At 48.0% G+C, this 19,676-nt stretch overlaps 1 long non-coding RNA gene across 1 annotated transcript; it reads left to right on the forward strand.

Annotated features, from left to right (window-relative positions):
• Positions 1-615: 615 nt before the first annotated feature.
• Positions 616-19,258, forward strand: LOC138915319 (uncharacterized). The gene is made up of 2 exons (XR_011421124.1): positions 616-800; positions 18,958-19,258. It is a non-coding gene; the product is annotated as an uncharacterized lncRNA (long non-coding RNA).
• Positions 19,259-19,676: the final 418 nt, after the last annotated feature.

Below are 19,676 nucleotides of genomic sequence, written 5' to 3' on the forward strand. Positions count from 1 at the left end.
AGCCCCATGAGATGCACAGGGCAGATTTTATTTCACGGATGAGAAAACACGGGACCCACAGGTGAGTCACCCTCAAGTGACAGAAGGTGGACGACTTTTGACCAGACCTAGGCTTCTGGCTCCTTAGAGTGGGCTTCTCTAGCCGGTTCTGAGGATGGGCTGCCTGGAAGCTCTCTGATAGAAGCGATCCCCCAGCAAGGACAGGCCTTTGCTGAGGCACTGCACTCCGTGCTTTTGAAGATCTCACAATTCCTTATGAGCTGTTAGTAGCCTAGGTTTTTTAAAAAGCTCCCTAAAAAAGGTTAAACTCCGTGCAGCTCTCCCTTTGGAAACCTTGCGCTGTCAGCCCTCCCTCCGGATGAGTGCATCCTTATGGCACAGAGTAAGAGCAGGTACCGGGGAGGAACGGCTGACCTGACTCCAGCTTACTGGCAAGTACCCCTGGGGTCCCCTGTTTAATTTCTGTTGGCTTGTTTATCACTCAGGGAAATTGGCAAATGCTCTTTTCCTTGAAATATTTTTTCCATGAACTATGTTGACACCCCATCCGATCAACAATGTTGAGTCTGTGTCGTGTGTCCAAATTCCAGAAACTCTCATTTGGCTTGAGGCAACTCTGTGCAAAGACAGCTCTGAGGCCTCAGGCTCGCAAGGCTGGCGCCTTCTAGCTTCTGTTCCCCCCTGGAGCTCGGTCCTCCTGGCTTCTTCCAAGGAATATCTGGAGAGCATCGCAGGACGCTTTTAGGGGTTTGGAAGGAAGATCACCCAAGAAGGGCATGTCTGGCCTAGTGGGACATCAGGTGAGTTTTCTACAGGTTGTAGTGCCTGTCAGTCAAAACGTATTTATTAAGCACACACTGTGTGCAGAGGGCATGGGTGACATCACACTTTATCAGGGGAGACCCACAGGCACCATTACAATGCTACAGACGTTACCGACAGAACTGAACGTAGCACAAACCAAGGACAGCTGCAGTGAGAGGTGTGGCCAGGGAGAGAGGCGCCTGGGGGAGTCAGGGGGCCAGGGCCACTTGTCCCTGAGAGTCAGACTGTACTTCCTTGTCTGAAAGATGGAAAGGCTGGCCTGAGTAAGCTCCATGGTCATCTTCTAGCTCTAAGGCTCTATGATCCTAACATTCCCGTGGTAAAAGGCAGCAATAAGCCAGGACCCCCAGGCCCAGGCACCAAAGTTAAAAGTTAACTTTTTACTTTTTTTTCCCCAAATACAAGTTGTCACAGAGGCAGCTTGGACCGGGAAATGGAGAACACTGCAGAAAGCAGGTCCTCAGACCAAAGCCCCTCCAGGTTCATACCACATTCTAAAGGAGACTGGCTTTGCAGAGGACATTTCAGGGCTCCCTGAACACAGCCTGGTGGCCGAGTCCCATACTTTGGCTCCTTCTTCTCTCGTCCCAAACCCCACTTCTGCCTGAAATCTTTACTGGATGAGATTGTAGCCTCGCCCAAGAGGGCCGTCACTCATCTACAGGTTGGTGAAGGAGCTGATCAAACAGCTTATGTTGTGAGGGGGTTTCACAGAAAGGGAGGGAGCCCTGGTGAGAAGGACAAAGCTGGGAGTTGGCCCAGGAAGTCTGCAGCGGGGGTCTGCCCAGATCAGCCTGCTTCGAGTTCAGGGTGGGGCGGCTCGGCGGGTGCAAAAAGAACAAGCCCAGGGCTCTGTTCCCCCAGAAGACACATGTGGTTCCACTCAGATCACTTTTGGATAACAATGACGTTTTCTTTTGTTGTTTGTTTGTTTGTTTTTTAAGAACTCACATTTCCTGTGCCCAGCGTTTTCCAAACACCCCACGCACTGCCCTGTCCAGATGGAGAGGCCTTTGAAGGAGCCCCACTGCCCTTGCCTGCCCTCACTTCCCCACTTCCCACCCCCGGCAGAAGCTCTCGGCAGCCTAACAATGGGTTGTATTTTGGAGCATTTTCTGTTTTTCAGAGCTGAGAGCACTTGGGAATATTTCTTCTGGTGGGAGTGCAGTCACTTGAAGGACTTTTTGTTTTGAAAGGGAAAAATCAACCAAGGGAAAAAGAGCAAGTTATTCAGAGTGAAATTTAGGGGCTCAGAGACGCCAAATGAGATAAAAGGACCCTTTGGAAAGGGGGATGTGGAGAAAGAGAGAAGGGGTGGGGAGAAAGGAGGCCCAGGCTGGCAAACGCCATGTGTGTCCAAGGGGACAACCTCCTAACGACAGTTTCCGCTGTCCACTCCCTTCCTGAGCGCTCATCCCTGGGGGTTTTTGTAGCTATCTGAAGGGAGCTAAAGGCTCTCTTTGCTAAGAAGGGTCATCGTGGAGTTACCCTCAGCCAAAGAGGAGAACAGTAATAAACACACGGCCACGCACTGGAGAAGGAGCATCCTCTTCTCCTCCTGTGGTCCTGCTCACCCACAAGATGAGTGTTCTCTCATGCACAGCCTCGCTCTCTCTGTCTCACCTGGAACCTGCCTGCCTTCCCCCATCACCTCTGCTTCCAGGTGGTGAACAAACCTGGGGGGACCCGGCCCACTGCACTCAGTTGGGCTCCTGGGCAGTCTCTCCTCGACAAGGTGCTTTGCAGGCCACAGGTGTCCATGTGGCTGCTAGGCAGTGGTCGCTCTGCAGCCCTAACTCTCCCCTTGAGTGCACTTCCAAGGCTCAGCTTAAGAAAAAGCGGTTGGAAACTTTGCCTTGATCTCCATCTCAGCTTTGCTTACAATCATCTGATTTTTGGATCTGTATCTGATTCCTGCACCTACTTCTCATTCGGTTCAGAATCTGCAGAAAGACTGAAATTAATAATGGCTAAGATTTACAGAGCATTTACTATGAAGCAGGAGAGCAAAAGTTAGAGAATTTAGGCAACATGCACCAAGCCACTGGCTGGTCAGTGGTGGAACCCGCATGACCCCCAAGCCTGTGTTTTCAATCGCTCCAGGGACCAGAGTCGGTGAAGGTGACGGCAGGAAGCCAGAGAGAGATGCACAGAGAGTCGGAGGGAAGCATGTAGGAGCCTTCCAGACAGGTGCAGACAGAGTCCTGTTCCACACACCAGAGCTGACTGAGGTGGGCGCTCACTGCTACGAGAAGCAGAGGCTGGTTTGACCACACAGCCTGGTTTCTGAGAAATCCCTCATTTCAAATATTCTTTCTCACCACCAGATACTCCAATGTGGCTCTAAAAATAGAGTTGACGTGAGAGTAGAGATTTTGGAAGGTTGAATCATCCGCCCTAACTTTTAAAACATCGTTGTTCAAGGATAGAAATTTATAAACACAACTTCGGAAAATGAACTTGCCCTCTCTCACTTCTCTTTCAGCGTGTAGGGTAAGTGGAGCTCAGGGAGATGGAGCTAAAAGAGAAAAAATAATTTCAAAAACTAAAAAAAAGTTCCTAGAGCATTTCAAATGCTGTGTCGTTTATGTCTCCAGCTCCTACGGAGTGAGAAGCAAGACGAGCAGCTGCTCTCCCGGCCGCTCGGAGTCCCTGTTGGTGGAGCACCTGCCTGCAGCCTGGACCACAGGGAGCCTTGGGGACTCCAGAGCCTGGGGGAGGGGCACCTCCTTCCCTTGGTAGATGAGGGTGTTTCTGACCACACTGACCAGGGAGCTGGGACTTTGCAAAACTCCGCCTGGAAAGTTCTTATAGTCTGGGGAGTGCAGCTCCTCCATTTGGAACCCGGCAGTCTGAAATGCTTGAGACAGCTCTGCTGTCCCAGGTGAAACTCTTCCCAGGCAGCGCCACGGCGTCTTCATTTGCAGAAGGGAAATTAACCCCTGGCCCTACAGATAGCTTCCAATATCTCTAGTGCCTAACTTCTGGGAGCTCTTGTCTTGCTGAACTGGAGGAAATATTTTGGGTGATGTGCAGTGAAAGTGGATTTGGAAAGGAAATGGAGCCAGTTGGTTTGAGTTTCAGGCCAAGATTGCAGTCGGTCTTCTGGCTCCACCTCTTCAAGTGACTTGCTCAGGAGAGCGGCACCGGTTTCCTCCCGGCAGTAAGCTCTCCAGGGGGAGTGCGCCTGACCGCGTGGGGCTGACTCAGTCTCCTCGAGTGACTTGATGGCCTCTTGAACAGGCGGAGTCCTTACAATTCCCTGGGTCCTTTTGGGCAGAACCCTGTGACTCCACACATCTCTCATCACTCGACAGCCCTCCACTTCCCAAAAGGCTCCTTAGCTCTTCTTCCAACCTTGCCACGGCCGACAGCTGTTTGGATCATTTCCCCTCTATTCTTCCTCTCATCATTGCAGCCAATTCTAAAATCTGGGCAGAATGGGGAAGAAGGAGGAGGGCCCAGAAGATATGGAATTTCAGCTTCTTCCTATTCATTCTTCTACAATCTGTGGCTCCCGACACCGACTCCCACCAGATAGCTCTCCGGCTCTTAGAGAACCTCTGCGGATTTTCCCACCCTCGCAGCCAGGCGGTCCAAGTCCCACTTTAAGAAATGCTGGAGTGGCTAGCGGTTTCCTACCAGGTCTACAAAATAAGCAGGCTACACGCAAAATCTCTCCCCACAGAAAAGCCGTATGACAGCCTCTCTGGAAAAATTCTTTGAGGACTATGTCATTTACTAGGAAGTCCATTCTGGATAACACCATAAAAAGGCTTACCTTAGCTCATATGCCAAATCCTTAATCAAATAACAATGTATAGCTGGAGCCTGCCAAGACGCGCTGGATAAGAGCCACCATGATTTCTCCCTACAGGGTTAGAAGCAGATGGAATCTAATGTATTCCACGTGGTATGAATGAATAAGGGAGTGAAGAAAGTTCCTCAGTGAATCTGCCACACGTACCTTAGATGATAAAAAGACTGTTTCTTCCTATTAATATTTTATTGTCAAAGGGTCATTGCCAATTGGCTGGGCTTGCTGCCTGAGCGAACAAATGCTGTCATCCTGACCTCAAATGCTGCTTCTTTTAAGAAAGCCCATGCACATACTCTCTCAGCCAATCACAGACAAGGCACATACTCTCTCAGCCAATCACAGACAAGGCACATACTCTCTCAGCCAATCACAGACAAGGCACATACTCTTTCAGCCGATCACAGACTAGGCACATACTCTCTCAGCCAATCACAGACTAGTCATCAATGGTGTGAAGCAGGCAATGTCTATAGCCAGGTAAAGTCAGGCAAAATGTCCATGATCATCAGAGAAAAGAAAAAATAAAGAAAAATTGTATTTTCCATGAAAATATTATCTCAAACTCAAGATGTTGATAAAACCTGATTGAACTAAGTTTCTAATTAGACTTTTCAGATTTTCTAAATGGAAAAGGCAAATGTTGCATAAATCTTCTGTTATTTGATTTCTTTTTAATAACTATTTATGAGAAAGTGGTCTGAAAGGTTTAGCTTTTGCTTGCGTAGTATAACTTTCTCAATGTGACTCCTTGGAATGTTGGTCGGGGAGCACCACTGACCATCCGGAAGGCCACCTGATCTGGATTCTGGACTCCTGAAGCCTCGTCTCCAAGGCTCTCAAAGATTCTGAGGTTTCTAGTGCTCTGATAAAGACCAGCATCCATCCATCTCAGCATCCAGTTATTTTCATAACCATCAAGAGAGGGCGTGGAGGGATGCCTTTGAATTTGTCTGAGAAAAATGTGTTTCACAGGAAGTTAAAAGCAATTCTGCTACTGACAGGAAACAGAGCACGACATGCTTGAGAAAGAGATGGACTTCAAGGGGTTAGGACAAAGATTCCCCAGCCCAGCAGCGCTGCTCAGCATGCGATTCACATGTGGAACATTAAGACAAAAGCAGGCATGAAGCTGAAAAAGGCTCATGACATGTAAGCTGCTGGAGCACCCCGGAAGAGCATGGCAGAGAGTGACCAACGTGGTTTCCCATGGGACTGCCATATGATCATGAAGAAGGCATGTGGCAGAGGAGTCGAATGGAAGTTGTGCTCTCATCTTCAGCCACTGCTTCAGAGGTGGAGGACACTCAATGATCAGGAATTTTGCAGCTAGGGAAAGGGGAAATTTTCAGCTTAATATACCAACTTCTTTGTCAATGCTGATGCATATTGTTTCATGTTAATTAAATAATATCCAGTGCCAAAAAGTTTTATATAAGAAATGGCTCACACAGAAACAAATACTATCTGATTCAAGTTAGTATTTAGTATGAGTAAAGTATGTAACACAGAAGGTAGCCTTTCGTGTCTATAAGAGTTGGCATGAAGGTCATTCGTTCTCTCAGCAAATATTTACTCATAGGCAGGGAAAGTTTTCCTGTGCTGCATGGGGTACCTCCTGCCACCTCACCAAGGCTGATGTCGTGTGGAGAATGGCCAGTGGTTTCAGTGTCCAGCTAGAGCATGGAAAGAAACATCAATTCATGCTAGACCAAAGAAGTCGCCCCCAAGTTCACTGTCGTTAATGGTTCTCTAGACAAGTTGTGATGATGCTAGTCGCTGTGACCTTCCAGCCTGAGACACCAGTGGCTCAATGGAATGAAGTTTGCTTGTCTCTCATGTAAAACTGCTGAACAGGTTCTCCTGGTCAGTGAATAGCTCTTCTCTAAGCAATGATTCAAACCCCGGCTCTTTTCCTCTTATGGCACCACCATTTTCAACTACTGGCTTCCAAGGTCTCCATGTTCATCTGTATCGAGATGGAAGGGGAAAGAGCAGGAAGGAAGATGTGCAGGAAGTCTTAAATGGCTTCACACGTCACTTCCTCCTACTTCCCACTGGTCTGAACTCAGTCAGTGCAACCTGCCAAGGCACCAGAGATGCTGGGACAGTCTAGCTGTGCGCCAAGAAGGAAGAAGAATACAGAAGGCTCTGCCACAAAACACATTTCTTGAAAGCCTACAGTGTGCCAAGCAGTGTGCTAAGTGGAGTAGGATATCCACATTTTACAGAGAGCTTTGGTCACTTGTCAGGTTGACAACTAACGAGTGGTAGAACTGAGAGTGGAGCAGGCAGTGTGATCTCAGAGCGCACACTCTTCACCACCACGCAGTCTGCTACACTCTGCACTCCAACCACATGCCCCCACATCAAAGATTGGTGGGGAGCTGCTCTTAGCACAGGACACTACCTCTCTCCACTTAAGGGCTGAAGGTGCGCACACAGCCTTTACAATCAGGATTTGGTCGATGACGTGGGTACCGGTGTCTCAGGTGAGCTGAGCTTCTTCTCAAACTGTAGAGATGTGCTAAGTGAGACGTAATTTAGGAAGAACTACAAAGGGAAAGAAAAATTGCTCCTTAAAGACCTCCAGTGAAGGCAACATCACAGCCTTCTTTGATGATATCTTTGTCTATGACCAGATTAGGAATTTCCTCTTTTGATCTCATGCCTCGTGTAGTGGCATAAATTTTAGTTCCCTCTTCACTAAAGATTGAGAACAGCTGCTGCCTTTCTAACTTATTAGACATGATATAAGATTCACTTTTATTAAATTTCTCCTTGTTTTCCATCTCCAGGCTAAAACTATTTCAGTTCCTTGCTTCATGTCTCCTTAAAAGGGTCTCTAGTCTAGAGCTAACAACGTTTTGAGGGCCGTCTTAGAGTCCGTCTTCGGTTTGCTGGGGGACCTAGGAGTGAACCCAGAGTGGTGACCTAGGGCAGGAGGGTTGGCTTCCAGAGCAGCCTCTGCCTCTGATGGTGGGTCCTTGGGCAAGTGACCGAATCTTTCTGAACGTCAGCGTCCTTATCTAAAAGAGAAATGAGTAGGATGATTTATTTCTAAATTTCTTCAACTCTTAAGCATCTTATGAATGCTAATAATTCTATTCCAATTTTTTAAACTCTTGACTTAGAGCTCACCAACCCAAAAAAGAAGAAAATCTTTGTTAGCAAAGATCTGAAGGGGAATTGATTTTGTGCTTTCTGGGTACCAGAATCGTGACGCTAATCATCAAGTAAGACTAGTCCAGTGTAGATGTCTATATCTGGTCACCCTGTGTGTGTGTGGTTGTGTGTAACTCAGGATTTTTTTTTTTTGTTTGATTTTTGGAAGGGGCAATATAGTCATGTGATCCAAAAGTCAAGGATAAAAAAGTATAGATCGAGAAGTCTGCCTCCACTCCTCTTCCCTCCCACCCTGCTCTCTGCCACCTCATTACTTCCTCCCTCTAAGTAACCTCTTTTATTCGCTTCTTGTATATTATGCCAGTGTTTCTTTATGTAAATGTGAGCAAATATGTTCTTGCCCTCCCCCAATTCTTAGTATATTGTCTGCACCTTTCCTTTTGAAAATTTATTTTTACTTTTTTTGTTGAGATATAATTGACATATAACATTACATTAGCTTTAGGGATACAACATAATGATTCAATATTTGCATATGTTGTGAAATGATTTTTAGAAGTTCTACTCAACATCCCTCAGTACAAACAGTTACAAATTTTTCCTGTAATGAGAACTTTTAAGATCTACTCTCTTAGCAACTTTTAATTATCCAATAGAGTATTGTTAGCCATAGTCCCCATCCCTACGACTTTATTTGATAACTGGAAGTTTGTACCTTTTGACCTCCTTCACCCATTTCACCCACTGCCCACCCTCCCACACCGTCCCTTTTTCACTTAAGTCTCTGAGATCTTTCCACATCTCTCTTTAGACTGTGTTCTCATTGATTTTCACAGCTGCGTAGTATTCCCCTGTGTAGCGGTATCACAGTTTATTTGCCTCGGCTCCTGTAGATGGGTACCTGGGTTGTTTCCAGTCTTCTGTTATTATAAACAACGCTGCAATGAGTCACTTGGTAAATGTGTCAGTTTGTATGTATGCAATTTTCCTCTTGTGGGATAAACTCCCAGAAGTAGAATTGCCAGGTCAGAGAGTAAATGCACTTGGAGTTTTACTGGATATTGCCAACCACCCTCCGTGGGCTTGTATAGTTCTTACCACCCTTGGTATGTGAGAGCCTCATTTTTCCACAACTCCCCACAGGATGCGTTGTCAAATCTTTGGACTCTCATCAATCTGATAAGTGAGGAATGGTAACTCGGGATAGTTTGTATTTGATTTTCTCTTATTAAGAATGAGGAACTCAGGGCCCTTTGAAGGCAGCAGAAGGATTTGTTAAAATGACGGAGTCACACCACGGTGGGAACTGTATTTGATTTACTACTTATGCTCTAAACCAGAAGTTCTCAACCTGCTGCACGTTGGAGTCACCTGGGGAACTTTCCACAAATGCGGGGGCCTGGGTCCCCCCCAAGACCAATGAAAGCAGAGCCCCTGGGGCTGCGGCCTCAGCTTGTCCCTCAGATTGAAGTTCTCTGGGTCGTGGGACTGTTAGTCTTTTTTCAGCGGAGTCCTCTCTGCGGCATCTGCGACCAGCTTCTGTCTTCTCCTTTTCCTTAGCCATCGAGGGATGTTCAGTCTTTTCTTAGCAAGCCCTGCCTCCTGCATGGGCACAAACCTGCAGAGTCTCCATTGTGTGGCGTGGAGCATCGTGAACATTGGAGCATCGACCCTTCAGCCCTCCGTGCCCAGAGCCTGCGGATTTCTCCAGCCCCTGGAGCAAGCAAGATTCTCAGGCTGGTTCACCTTCACTGTTATCCTTTTGCCCTCCTAGAACATTTCCAGCTTTGCTAGTGTAGAACTGCTCTGATTTTCAGAGACTAGAGTGTATTGCTAACGCAAATAATCTATATTGATGGCATCTGTATATTGATATAAATAAACAGATATTTATATACATGATAGAAATAAAATGGTGAAACTCTCCTGCACCAATTTTAAAACCGTCTCCTGTAACTGAGAAGTGTAGCTTAGGAATTTAGCAAAGTGATGAAACTTTGGCTACATCTCTGATACGTCTTTCAAAAACTATGGTGGATGGAGGAGCTAAGATTCTGTTCTTTGAATGCCAAGGAAATAATTTCAAGATTTGATCCAAGTGGTATACAGGATGTAAGTGGCAAAATGTTTCTGCCCTCCTCCGTCATGCCCTATAGAAAAAGTTGTTCACTTCTTTCTCCTCCAAGCGGGGGAGGCGAGTTGGCCTCAGCAAGGGCGGTTCTTGATGGGGAATGGGAGACAAAGAGGGAGTGCTGGGTTTTCCAGGGCAGGAGGGACCTGTCCGAGGGTCGGAGGTAACTCCCTCCTGCAGATTGGGGCTACCCAGGGGCTCGCACGGGTCCCCTAAGTCGGCAGCAGAATTGACTGCAGGTGGAAGACTAGTGACTTTGACAGCAACACCCCCTTCCTGCTCTCCAGTTCCCGAGGGCCCTTCGCAGCAGCAGGGGCCTGACACAGCTGCTCAGGTAAAGAGTGCTCTTTAGGGCAAGGACCAGCGGTAACCTGCTTGCTTGGAAATGCCCTCTGAAGGGGATCCCAGTCAAGTGAGCCAGGAGTCGCGGCATCTATCACGCGAACTTGGGGAGAGGAAAGGAGGACTATATTTGCAGAGAACTGATGATTTTCCACTCCTTTTCTAATGTATTAACGATACCAACGTTTTGTTTCTGACCACTTGGAAAGGGGGCATTAAGAGCTTGAAAATGAACAAAACTCTTAATCACTTGTCTTCAAGGTCACAAGTGTCATCCCTGCAAGAATAGTGACAACGTCATTCCCATGAAGAGAACGGTTCCCTCCGTCTCCACTTCCTCTCACCAAGACGGAATTGTCCTCTCTTTCAGGAATGACACGAGGCAAGTCAAATAACTGTATGGCAAGACCTAGAAAGCCAGAGGGCAGGAACCTTTGCTGCCCTCTAATTGTACCATGATGCTGTGGGGGCCTCTGGGAACCGCCTTCCCCAAAGTGGAGCCCGGCCTGGCCTTCTCTGCAGGGCTGGTCTCCTTTTGGCCAAAGACACCCATGAATGAAGACCATAAATTTCAGTTGGCTGTGCTGTAAATTCAGACTTTTCTTTAAGAACAGGAAATATGTGAAGTTGTATCTGGGAGTCATACCAAAAAATGGGGAATTTATGAAATCAGCATTTTTGAAGCAATGGGGCACAGTTTACTTTCCATCATGAAAATCTCCAAAAAGATGTTGTCAAAGAAATCTCCAACGTATCTCTGTGGCCCAGAGATAGACTTTCATTATTGTGAGGTTTCTGGGGGCGGAAAATGCCCGACAGTTCAGCATTGCAAATTCAAAATAGTTATTTTAGCTGGACTTTAAATGCTTTACCTGGTTGTTTGGGCACCCACAATGCCCAAACTAAACACTTGTCTGGCTTTCTTTTGGTAGCATCTAGAGAAATTGCGGTTTTTCTCTTTTTGGCCTCTTCTTGACCTCCCTTTTTCCCCGAGTGCTACTTATCTGCCGGCAAACCTTTCATTCTGAGTAATTACTTAGGAGCACCAGACGCTGCTCTTTCCCACGGCGTGTCTCCCCTTCCCTGTGATTATGAGACAAAAAGGCAAGCAGCTTTTCTCAGAAAAGAACTGGAAAATTAGAATCCACAGCAGCGTGCCGCAGGGTGCCCGGTGGCCACAGCCTCAGAAGGTGCCGCCGCCGGCGTCCTCCCTCAAGGCTCCCTTTGCGAGGTCCCCGAGGGGAAGCCCGCCAATGCGACCTACTGCATTTCATTCCAAACTCATGAAGGTTCTCCTTATATTTTCAACCTGAAACTGCAGCATTCAAAACGAATCTTTTCAGTATGAAAATGAAAAGATAGGAAAGCCTCAGTCAACAGGAACATTAAAGGAACAGGATCCCAAACCGCGCCGTCTGCCCCCTCCCTCGGGGGCGAGGCCTGGGCCCTAGAGGCCAGTGATCCTCAGAATTGCCCCTGGCTCTCCGGGAGCCGGGTCTACACCTCCGTCTGCACCTTTCTGGAGGGTCTTGCCTTTTGTCAGCAGTCCTGACGGGAAAGGCGGGGGTTTAGAAACCTCTGAGGAAGCTGGCCTATGCTGATGCCTTTCAAGTTCACCTGGTCTCGGAGGGGAGAGCGCGGCAAGCACTGCATTTCGAGCATGACCTGGAGATTCACCTGTGCCATGCCAGAGAAGTTTGTCCAGCGTTTGAATTAAGTAGAATTCACAGAACCAGCACACCAATAGGGTTTTAAATAAAGTGTCTTTCTAGAGAGAGTTGACCATCCACGTGGGGAGCTGAGTCCTGAGCTTGCTCAGGGAGGAGCCAGCCCAGCGATGTCCTTGCCCAATCTTGTGCAGAGGCGAGGCCAGCTTTTGCTGCAGCACACTGAGTTGGAGAGAATTGAATAGTGGCCACACAGGTGTTATTCGGTCCAGAATGATCATGGTCCTGTTATGAGCATCTTAAATGTGCTCCAACCCTCATTTACCTTTAGTCATTACGAACCCCCTTCCCTGAGGGATCCGTTAGTGGGAAAGAGAGACTGAATTCAGATACGAGAACTGCGGGAGGTAACTGAGGGCCTGGCCTACCTGGCCCAGGTGCAGGCCTCTGGGGAACTCTGAGGATGTAAGTCTGCACGGGAAGGGTGGGCGCCATGGACGCTGGAGGCTGGAGTGGCCCGTGGACCCAGCAAAAGCAGGGCAGAGAGGCCAGCACCAGGAGGGTCCCACAGGGGACGCACAGTTTGCTATCAACAGAGGGTGAGGACACAAGGGCCCTCAATGACATTTTGGTTGGGGATCCAGAATTTGGATTTATTTTATATCATCACCATGAAAGGAGCAGAAGTTTTAATTTATGGAGTAAAATTCATCAGCACATGGAAACTAAAGACACAGCGAAGCCTGAGTAAACTCTCCTTGTGGAGGTTCTGCGGCGTAGTTCAACTTCTTGCTTGGGCTTTGAGCCCAGTAACTGTTGTTTTATTCTTGCCACTGACTGATGGTGAGAGCTGAGCCCCGAGTCCTCGTTCGCTATCTTCAGGATGGGAAAATTAGCCACAACTCACTAGGCAGCTGTGGGTGCTAACTGCGAAACTATCACTTAGTAGTTTCTTTGTAAATGCTACTTCTCTTCTGCCTCTTCTTTCAATGGATGGAACACTTTTAAATTCAGTTTTCTGCTTAACTAGATCAAATCTCCTCTGGTTCAGTCATTGTTAAAAAAATCTTTCTAGGGGCTGGCCCCGTGGCCGAATGGTTAAGTTCGCGCGCTCTGCTGCAGGTGGCCCAGTGTTTCGTTGGTTCGAGTCCTGGGCGCGGACATGGTACTGCTCGTCAAACCACGCTGAGGCAGCGTCCCACACGTCACAACTAGAAGGACCCACAACGAAGAATATACAACTATGTACCGGGGGGCTTTGGGGAGAAAAAGGAAAAAAATAAAATCTTTCTGGAAAGTATCAGTTTATTGCTTCTGGTTTTCACTAATTCACTCGAGGACTCAGCATCTTTCATTCCTCTGTTATGAATATTCATTCTTATCGGACGCACTGTGAGTGTGGGAGACATTGGAAATTGGGGTGGATATGAACTGTAAGGTACTGCAGATATTTTAAAATTCTGTTGCCAGCTTTTGTTCTCATTTATTTGTTTTCAAGAAAAGTGAGTGCATAAATAACAACATAATTATTTAAGAGTTTTTATTAGTTGTGTGTAAGTTAATTGAGGTTTTGTCATATATAACCATCTCATTGTCTGCCTACCTGACTGTCTGTCTAATATTTTTATGCATCTGTCCTGCAACTAAATCTATCAACTGGCATGAGGCTATGCTTTGGGTACAACTTGATTATGTCCGCGTGTCTGCAAGTTATTTCATGACATTTGCAAACTTGATTTTTACATTATTTCCAAAATGGAAAGATTTAAAACCCACAGAGAAACAAAGAGCGAATGTTTTCCCGACCTCAGATCTGGAAGTGGTCACTGACGGTCACAGGACGGTTCCTCGGTCTATTTCATCACTCCAACCAGGAGCACAGGTGGGGTGAAAGTGCTGCCTTTGGGGGTTCCTGTAAGGAGAGGGAGCCCAGAGGGAAGCCCCGTTGGCAGCTGCAGTGGACAAAAGTGGGCTACCATTATCTATCAGATGCAACTGGCGACTCAGTTCTGGGCGAGCCTGGAGGCTCTGAGTAGCCCACCAGAACACAGTGTGTGTGAAGAGTGAGCCAATGGTATGCATTCTTCTCATGCTAAGGATTGTCACACTACAGGTCATGAACCATTGGTGGGTAATAAAAACATTGAGTGTGGTGACTAGCATTCACAGAAATGACTAATTAGAATAGAAAATAACCAAGTGGCTCTCATGCGGTGAGGCTAAGAACTATTTATGAAATCTGTATTTTAGTTGTGTGTATGGGTGTGTCCTGGGGTCGTGACAGAAGATGTAGTTCTTACTGTAGGTCAAGGTCAAACAAGACTGAAATGGCACCATATTGGCAAGGGGTTCCCTAGTGGAGGTGTTTGGGCTGGTCCTTATCACATGTCAATCGTGAGTGCCAGATTTGAAAAATAACAGACAAATGATCTGCCAATCTTGTGCAAGGTTCCTCCATATCCTCCTTGAGCACAAAGCGGGGAAAGATTGTGACAGTGAGAACTCTACTGTCGGTGAGAATAGAAGAGGTTAACAAGTCAGAGTGGAGGACTCGTGCTAGTGCCCCAGTGCTCTCCCTATGGGGAAAAGCCTTCCTTTGTGGGGAGGGGAGCAGAAAGCATCTTTTGCTTTCTTAAGGCAAGTATTATTATCCATCATCTTGATCAGTCATCTGCTTTCCAAGATCTCCTTGAACGCTTGCTCCAAATGCAGGAACGACCAAACTTTCTTCGAATTGTTTTTAAACCTACACCTTTTTATTTAATGCTGGTATTTCCAACAAACTCCTGGAGTCATTTCAGCCTCAATTTCAAGCATCAATATACACAATCCTTCACCCCGGACTCAGACGAGCTAATCCTCACAGCATGAAAATAGTTTAGTCTGGGGAGGCCTGGATGGGAGGCAAGAGGCGGCTGTGGCCCCACCTCCACACCCCGCCCTGTCCTCTGACAGCCATGGCCCCTCTTCAGACCTCTGTCCTGAGCCACAAACTGAGGGGCAGGTCTACCCTGGACCATCTAAAGCCCCTCTCAGTTGCAACCCTTCCTGTCTCTAGTCAGGTCAGTTCTTCTCTTTATGTTTAGGACAGCAGGCCCTGTCTGCTTCCTTTCTCTCACACATTTTCTACTTGAATGTGGCTTAAAACAGACTGACTCCTGTCTCAGCGGCAAGATCAGTTTCTAGGGGTTGGCAGCAATACACATCTAACGGCACACATTGAGGCCATATGTACTGCTTTGGGGGTTGAAGAAATGCCACGACTGATTCATCTGGGTGATTTGGAATGGGGAAGGTTGTCTGTGTTTACAAATTATTTAGTATTGATAAAATATCTTTTCTCCTGGAAACGTAAACCATTTTTTCAATCAACTCTCCCATTGCCTCTAAACTCACTTAATCCCATTCAGTGTAGACAAGCCCCAAGGCTCTTGACTCCAAGGCAGAAAGAGATAAGAACCTAATGAATACCATAGAGTGTTAAGCCAGTGATGCCCATATCCACGTTTGTCTCTGACACAGTGCTGGGAGACGTCTGATGAGGGACTGTCATAGTTTTCCTATATGACAGTGTTCTCAAAGGACTAGCAATGCCTACAGAATATTCCCAACTTTCCCTTAAGACCCTATTAGTGAGGTTTATTATGCACGAATTTCTCTGAACTCATTTTGGTTCTATTTATAATTTCCCCTGACATCATCAGCATAACTGGCTCCATATGTTCACAACCTAGTGTACTAAATAGTATTTCCTTCTATTTGTCACCAAGATGGACCTCCCTCAAACTCTACAGGTCTCTGTCCTTCAGCTTAGTGCTTCGAGATTTTGTGACAGAGCCGAGCTCTTCCCCGTCATCTTCATTCCCGTCTCACAGCCCCTGCTTTCCAGGCGGAGGAATCCAACCCTGCGTGGAAGCACTTCCTCCACAGACCAGATCTTTTGCTTGCTTGTCCCTCTCTGGACTTTCTGTTAAATGTCCTTCTGGGTGCTTTAGGCAGAATTATCCACAACATTCTAGAGACAAACCATAGTTTTGTTGAGATTCATTCTTTCAGAAGAATAACTTCCTGTGCTTTTTGAACTGGGTTTCTTTAACATAACGACCCACAGTAATGGCTGAGTTATCAATAAAAACTCATGCGAATTATACACAGACCAAAATAGACCTCACACCGCCAGTGAGGGCCCTTAGTCTCTCCAAATTAGCAAGATAGCTCATTGAGGCCTTACTGTAAATCTACTCTGCGAGATCTCCCTACTTATTCTTTTATTCTAATTAGAGAAACTATATATATATACACGCACACTCAAGAAAAAGTAGTGCAGAAAATGATAATAAATGTCCACGTAGCGAGATAATTGTATGAGAATTAAAACCAGACTGTAATTTTATGAAATTCATAATAATCTGAAGAACGTCTGAGAGGAAAACGGCACCAGCTTCACGAGGAGGCAGGGTTTTCCCTAGGTCTTAAAAGATAGGGCAGAATACAGACCAACAGTAAGGAAGACTGAAAGAAAAGCTGGGAGGTGCCCTTTAATCTTCACTGCAACCACCGGAGGCCCGAACGATCATCTCCACAGGGGAAGACGGGAAAACGGACGTGGAGAGGTCGAGGGTCTGCCGGGGCCTGGGCTCCTGCATCCTCCTGGCCGGCAGCGTGGGAGCCTGTCCTCCAAGGCACGCAGGATTCAGCGCGAGCCCTTTGCTCTCACCTGCCTTGCACCGTGCTGCCTGCATTTTCCGTCATCTTCCCGCTTCTGACATCCTCACCTGCTTTCCCTCTAGGGTCTTGCTGCCCCTGTGCCCCGAGGCGTGGTTCTGCGCCCCAGTGGGCACCCTCTGCGCTCCTCCCGTCACAGTGCGGGCTCCGCGTGTGGCTGCCCAGGCCCCACTCGTCCCAGTCCTGCTCGGGGTACCCAGACTTCGGCTCCAGGAATGGAGCTCAGACCTACTGGATTTTAAAGTCTGAGCCTTGCTCCTCAATCCACATCACTTCCGAGGCAGAAAGGACAGGGTGTTCCGGGCGGCGGAGGAATGCATGGTGTGTGGCCCGTGCCTGGGCATCCGGCACTGACCTTTAGGAACGTGTTTGTTGTTCCTCATTCTCTTCCACAGGCGGGACCACGTAACAGATAAAAGTTGCCCAAGAGGAGTTGAAGTGGAAAAAACGCTCGATTTCTTTATTTTTCTAAATCAGATAAAATCTGACTTAATTTCCTACTCAGCAAGCTTGGGGAAAAATTCAGCATCAGTCCTTTTCAGTGCTTTCTCTCCCCCTCTCTCCCTGTCCCCTGCTCCCACTCCACCTTCGGGTGGTACAAGAAACTGGAGAGGACTCACCCTTCGGCCCCTGCTCTGTTAATCCACGTGGGGTGGGCAGTCCCAGCCAGCCTCTGTGGGACAGACTAGACACTACTCCCACTTTCTCCTCCACGCAAGTACATCCCAGCTTGTGTAACAGTGAGGTTGGGGTTAAAGGACTGGTTCCAGCCCATGGCATGTGGCAGAAGAGATGTGGGTCACCTCCCAGAGTGGCCACAGAGCCCCCATGGGATCCCCTATACCGGCTCTGTGCAACAGAACTTTTTGCCATGATGGAAACATCCCGTATCTACACCGTCCATTATGGTGGCCACTAGCCTTGTGGGACTGCGGACCTGGATTTTAAATTTTCTTTGATTTTAATTGATTTAAACTTAAACAGCCACATGCGGCTAGTGGCTCCCATACCGGGCAGTACAGATCCATCCTCTCTTTCCCCTTCTGCAGTGATCTTGGAAGTCGTGTGTTCTAGAAGGCATAGCTACAAGATAGAAGCAGCCTGAGTCCTTCGGTCACCACGTGGGGGCTAACTGCCCAAGAAAGCCGATAACCTGCAGCAACGGGACTCACATTGTATGTTGCGCGAGGCCTTGGAGTTTCAGGGTGTACTTGTTAGTGTGGCATAATCTGGCCCATCCAGCTGTGCCAGCTCCCGAGGCCTCGCTGGTCCCACACTCCATCCCATCCACGTGGGCTCCAGCCTAGCTCTCCAGCCAGCTCTGATCCCTGCTCTCAGGAGCCACGTCTGTACCGTGCCCCGTTCCGTTCCTCCCCCTTCGCTATCAGCCCCTCCTCTCTTCAGCCCTTGAACTTCCCGGACTTTACCCACATCTACTCTGGGACAACCTGGGTTCGTTACTTATCCTCAGTGGGCCTGGCCCTTGGGGACACAGAATCTATTTTGGTTTTTCGCTCTGAGCCCTGCCCAGCAACTCCTCTTTTTACAGCTCCATTCTTCCCTAATGGGTCTGCCAGAGTCAAAAACAAAGCACGGCATTTCTCAATAAGTGCTGTACTGCCTTAAATTACTAATAAACTATCTAACTTTAACTACAGTTGCAGAGCTCTGGGAGTGGAGATAAGGGAAGAAATCATTTCCCTTTATTCCTGCCAAGTTGGCACTTTTGTGCAAGCCTGAGACCTTGGCATGTGAAGTTCCACAGAAACAATTTATTTAAAAGTGTGACCTGGCTGGGGCGGGCCGCGGCGAACTCAGCTGTCGCCTCACACCCACCTGAGTCCAAAATCAGCATTCCAGAAAACAAGTCCATCCATAGCGCCTGAGGAAGAAACGTGGGTTTCACGGAAAGCCTTAGTGACGTTTCCTGGAGAGAGGGGGGAGAAAAATCTCAGCTCGTACCTCAGAGCTGATTAGATTTCCCACCAAGAGTTTCTTCTATTCCCCTTCAACTTTCTCCCTCTCACCAGCCATGATTTCTCTTACTCGCCCCTTCAACCTGCCTCTAAAAACTCCCTCCGAGCGACCTGAATGACTTTGCTTTCTCCCTCCACTTGAATCCCTTGCTCAGCAAACAAAATCTCCCATAGTTAGTCAAACATGGATGTCTCTTCGCACACGGTCCTGGTGGAGGGGCTCACCCCCGACCCTCCACCCACCCGAAGCAGCGTAACAAGGACAGAGAATGTGACGCCTCTTTGGATAAAGAGGGATGCAACGGTTGGGAGCCGCAGCCTAATCATCTGCCTCTTTCTTTTTTTCAGACGTCTCATGTCATCAGTAGACACAAGGGAACACCTTTCCCTGGGGGCAACCCTGCCTGAAGTCGTCTGAGCCCTAAGATCTTCTCCTTTGATGGTGCCTGACTTTCTTGACCCGCACTGTTTGTCCTCCCGCAGCCATAACACAGCGCCCGCCATCCCCGCCCCGTGGCCCTCCGCTTTGACGGCAGCTGGGTGGAAGGAAGCTTGCTTTCCCAATGTCACCGTTTCCGCTCCAATGCTCATTGTTCCTGGAGGAGTTGTCACATCAGGGGTTCAAAGCAATAATCTTCTTCTGCTCTCATTTTGGAGTCCCGTGTGTTTTCCCCATCCGCCTCTATTATCCTGAGCGCCTTATTTTTCCTCTTGATCCAAACCAAACACTGTTTATCAGTCATAGGAAGGGCTTTGCAGGGTTCCTGCCCGCGGCGCAGAGTGATACACAGAACTTCCTGTGCAGGCATGGCCCCGCTCCAACACAGTGGAGCAGGCTGCCAGGCAGACCAGAGTCACAAACTGGAGTCATTGTGGCAGGGCCGTGGAGAACCCATCTGTCCTTTCTCTGCCCGTGTCACTGATGGCCAGAGAGGGCCTCAGATATAAACTTCAAAGCGTGGGGTGCCTGGTCCTTTGGCAGGGAGGACCCGGTGTGCTTTGAGGGTGGCTCAGTAAAGAACTAGAGGACTGATACTGTGGAGCGGTGGGGATCCTAGGGACGTTTA

This window comes from Equus caballus, chromosome 8 (assembly GCF_041296265.1).
Source record: "Equus caballus isolate H_3958 breed thoroughbred chromosome 8, TB-T2T, whole genome shotgun sequence".
Lineage (NCBI taxonomy): Eukaryota > Metazoa > Chordata > Mammalia > Perissodactyla > Equidae > Equus > Equus caballus.